Source organism: Lygodium microphyllum, chromosome 22 (genome assembly GCF_053477565.2).
Source record: "Lygodium microphyllum isolate KBCC chromosome 22, Lygodium_microphyllum_v1.1.10, whole genome shotgun sequence".
In the NCBI taxonomy this organism is placed as follows: Eukaryota; Viridiplantae; Streptophyta; class Polypodiopsida; order Schizaeales; family Lygodiaceae; genus Lygodium; species Lygodium microphyllum.
The window spans coordinates 130,394,042-130,399,462 of NC_141156.1; positions in this window are offsets into that span (position 1 = coordinate 130,394,042).

The following is a 5,421-nucleotide window of genomic DNA, read 5'->3' on the forward strand; positions in this document are numbered from 1 at the left end:
GCCATAGACGAGGTGAAATGGAGTATAGCCAAGTGAGGTTCTGAATGAATTCCTATAGGCCCAAAGAGCTGTTGAAGGAAAAAAGAGAGACCGAGAGAGTGATCTCTTCGATTATTTGATAAAAAGAAATACTCACACTACATGAGGATAACCTAGTGTAAGTGTTAACTAGACTGACTAACTCACAGACTAACTCTAGTCAGGTCACCTACTAGAGCTGAACCGACTTATTCAATATAGTCATATGCAGACAGCTGCACACTAGCTGTCACCGATGTCGGTCATACATAAAGACAGACACACGGAAGATCTTGACTTCTAACACTCCCCCTCAAGCTCAAGACAGCATCTGCACACCAAGTAGCTGTCTAAAATCACAAAACTTATCTTTACCTAGAGACTTGGTAAAGATATCTACAACTTGCTCATCAGTCCTCACATGCATGAGATCAACCTTTCCTGCAAGGACCATCTCTCAAATGAAGTGGTAGTGTACCTCTATGTGTTTTGTCCTGGCATGGTAAACTGGATTCATGGCCAGGAGTACACTACTGAGATTGTCGCATAACAGTGTCACTGGAGCATCAACCAGTATATCCAAGTCAGCCATAAGCTTGAGCAGCCATGCAATCTCACATGCTGCCAATGCAGCTCCCCTATACTAATTAGCCTCAGTACTGGATAAAGCAACTGTAGGCTGCTTCTTGCTGCTCCAGCTGATCATGCTACTACCAAAGCCAAAAGCATAGCCACTCGTAGACCGTCTATCAAATGAGCATCTTGCCCAATCTACATCTGTGTATCCAATCAGTGTCAAGGGCTTATCTCTGACATAGAATAGCCCATAGTCTATAGTGGACTTAACATACCTCATGATGCGTCTAACTGTATCCAAGTGTGGCTTCCTCAGCTTCTTCATAAACTGGCTTATCAGCCCTACAGCATAACTCAAGTCAGGCCTAGTGATGGTTAAGTAAATCAGACTGCCCACCATCTGCCTGTACATAGTCACATCTTCAACTTCAGCCCCAGTGTTCATGTCTAGCTTCACATTCTGATCCAGAGGTGTATCGAGTGGTTTGCATTCAGCCATGCTATACTTCAAAAGCATTTCCATGGCGTAATGCTTTTGTATCAGCCATAAACCATTTTTAGCTGATACAACCTCAATACCCAAGAAATACTTCAGATCTCCTAGATCTTTCATGTCAAATTCAGATTTCAGTATCTTCATTGCCTGCTGAATTCCCACGTCATCATCTCCAGTAATTATCAAGTCATCAACATAAATGACCAGCACTACCAAGCCACTGTCAGTCTTCTTTGTGAAAAGGCTGTGATCAGCCCTGCCAACAACAAATCCAAGGCTCTACAAGTAGCTGTTGATCCTAGCATGCCAGGCTCTCGGAGCCTGCTTCAGCCCATATAGTGCCTTTTTCAGCCTGCACACATAATGCTGAAAATCAAGGTGCTCATACCCTTTCGGCTGAACCATATATACATCCTCTATTAAATCACCATTGAGGAATGCATTCTTGGCATCCATCTGCTGCAATTTCCAGCCTTTTGCACCTGCCAAGGCAATTACTATACGTATGGTTGCCATCTTTGCAACCGGGCTGAATGTCTCATCATAATCAAATCCATAATGTTGAGCATATCCTTTAGCAACCAGCCTAGCTTTGTATCTTTCCACGCTGCCATCAGACTTACATTTGATTTTATAGACCCATTTGCAGCCAATGGTCTTTTTCCCATCAGGCAGTGGTATCAGATCCCAAGTCTGATTTTCAGCCAAGGCATTCATCTCTTCATCCATAGCATTGCACCAATTTTCATCCTTTACTGCTTCAGCATAAGTACCTGGTTCCTTGATCTCCATCACCTTTGTCATGTAAGCATAATGCTTTGCAGCATAACCAAAGTACATAAACCTGTCAACAGGTCTCCTAATCCTCTCTGATCTCCTGAGATGTGGCTCACTCTGAGCTTGCCTCTCATGAGGCGGCACATAATGGCTCTGCCTAGCACCTAGCATCATAGCAGACGGAATCCCCAATTCGTTGTCTAAGCTGTCACTACTCGATGACTCATAGCCTGATGTGAGTGGTCCTGTCACATCCTCAAAAACCTTTTCTTTTCCTTTTCCCTTGTCATTTCTCCCCCTCTCTGACATATCCATGTCAGTGGACATAGAATTACTGTTCCGTAAGCGTCCAGACCAAGGACTCACTGCGAAAGATACATCTATTGTTTGACCACTCATAGAAGTACTCTCTGCAGGAGTATTTTCAGTATGATTCATACTACATGAGCCATCAGTAGACACTGCAACAGGATTCCCATACCACGATGCTAACTCATCAAAGACTACATCTCTGCTGATGAGTGTCTCATGCGTAGAAGGTACATAACACTTGTATGCTTTCCGTTCCTGTGCATATCCCAAAAACACACTCTTCACTGCCTTAGGATCCAATTTCTTCCTCTTCTCATCCGGTATATGCACATACGCAATGCATCCAAAGACTTTCAAGTGCTTGATATCAGGTCTATGACCATATAGTTTCTCATAAGGGGTGACTGCATGTATTCCTGCTGTAGGAGTGCGATTCAGCACATAAACTGCAGTCACTACTGCTTCAGCCCAATAGGCATTAGGCAAACTCTTCTCATTTAGTATAGCTCTTGCTGACTCCATTAAGACTTTGTTCTTCCGTTTTGCAACACCGTTCTACTGCGGTGTATAGCTACACTTGAGCTGCCTTCTGATCCCATACTTGGCAAGATATCTGTCAAATTCTTTGGATACATATTCACCTCCTCCATTTGATCTCAAACATGATATGTAGCAACCAAGTTCATTTTCAGCATGTTTTTTAAAGTCTCTAAAGACTTCAAACACCTCATCTTTATGCTTCAAAATGTACAGCCAAGTGTACCTGCTGAAATTATCAATAAATGAGACATAGTACTGTGCACCTCCAAAAGACGCATTATGCGATGGTCCCCAGACATCGGAGTGCACCAACTGCAAAGGCCTAGTGTTGTTTTGTACATGTCTCATGAAGGGAAATCATGCCTCCTTCCCAAACTGACATGTAGGACACACATGCCCAAAGTCATTATACTTGAATTTTGGTAATCCAAGTACGACTGCCTTCTATTGCATGGATTTCAACTTTTATACATTTACATGTCCGATTCTCTTGTGTCAGATCTCTACATCTCTGATGGCACTCTCATCATGAGCAAACATAGTTGTTTTAAGTGCAGGAATGGTCTCTTTCAAAGTAAACATCCTTCCATCCCTTCTGCCCTTGGCAATTAGCTTGCAGCCATTTCCATACTCCTCAATGAAATATCCATCCTTGTTAAACCTCACTTGCAGATTTTGTTTTGCCATTTGACCCACAAACAACAAATTCTTTGTTATGGTCGGTACATGTAAGACATCATGCAGGCCTTTCTGCTTGCCATCAGGCATCATCAATGGAACAATCCCTTTATGCTTTATGTCATGTTGGGTATCATCCCCAGTACATACATGACCATGTGTACCTGTGACCATCTCATCAAACCACTCTCCATGCGGAGTCATGTGATTTGACGCACCAGAGTCAATGTACCACCTGTCATCTCTGTTCTGCCTTGACGCAGTCTTGGACACATGCTGCATGGCAAAGAGTCTATCAACCTGATCATCTTGACCACCACTAGAGGATGCATAATGCCCATGCTGTTTCCCTTTTGTCTTCATGTCATTCTGCTTTTTGTAACATTCCTTCGCTATGTGCCCATACTTACCACAATAATGAAAACCTTTGTCCTTGTTGGACTGATCAGTAGACTGCCAAGATCCAGATCCACCTCCTCTTCCTCGAGGTGATCTCCCCCTACCTCTAAAACCACCAGATCCTCGCTGGCCCTGTGTATTGGCACCATGCCAATTTCCTTGTTGCTGCTACTGTCCATAGGCATTACGAGTGTCGCCACAACCTCGATATGAACCATGGCCTCTGCCTCCTTTGCCACGCTGGCTAGAGTATAACATAGTGTCTCTGCTCTGAGAGGCACTGGAACCTGTACTTAGACCAAGTTTTGACCTCCTCATGCAGCAACAATGCAACCAGTTCTTCCCAGTCAGGGGGATCTGCTCTTACTGAGATGGACATGTCAAATACTTTGTATTCTTTCCCTAAACCATTCAATGCAACAGCAATCATATCATCTTCTGATACCCTTGAACCAATGGTGGCTAACTTATCAGCTATGGTCTTGATCTCCATGGTATACACCTGGATGCTCCTACCATTTCTAGACATATTATTGAACTGCTGTTTCAACTGAATCTTCCATGCATGTGTCATGGCTCCATAATTTCTCATCAGTATATCCCAAGCATCCTTTGGAGACTCACAACCAGTGATTTGAATAGCCATAGCATCTGATATACATAGTGAAAACCAATGCAATACCTTACATGCTCTTTCAGTCCATAACCTGTGAGCTCTCTTATGTTCATTTGTTGCATTTACTTCTGGTAATTCAGGAGCTGCTTCATCTCCTGTGCATAAGTCCCAATATCCTCTGCCAACCAGAAAATTTTTCATTCTGAATTTTCATAATGCAAAGTTTTTGTTGTCTAGATTTTCTCCAACTATTTGCGTGATATTATCAGTCCCATGTGCATTAGCCATGATGCAACAGACTGTATGTCAATTGCCTGACTCCCTGCAAGTCAATAAGTCACTTGACTGACTTCAGTCCTTGACTGTTTATGACAGTTTGCTGGTTATTGTCTGCTCAGATATGTAATATTTTAGTCCAAAAATATTTGTACATGCTCCCCCTGACACTTGGCAATCACTAAGATATTTCAACCTGTGTGTATGGACTGTAATCAATTCAAAGCCAGCATGTATTCAAACAAACTGTTTATGACCAGACATGCAATCTATAAGCATAAAACTTGAGTGACCAACAGCTTCTTCGTAGTCCAGAAATGAGTGTATATGATCCAAAAATGCACCTACAGCAGTCCAGATGTTGACCTCTACATATGAGGTTCCAAACAAGTCAATCTGACACTTTTTGCATGTACTGCAAGTACCAAAACATAGTAATTTGGCTACAGATCTCAATCAATCACCAAAGACATTCAATCACCGTGTATTTCAATCCAAGAACTTCAAATACATTCCATCCATTCACTGCTTGATGAAAAACTTAATACATGAGCATTCGGTTGATCAAAGACAACCCGTCTTCAAGGAGTCAACCCCATCCTGGGAGAGGCAAGTCAAGAGTTGCATCAACTGTTTGTAATCAGCCCCCACAGTCAATGAGCACAAATTACAGTTTCTATTCAGCTTCAATTGGTCCAGATTTGAGCATCCAATGCTCTCTGTACTTCACAAG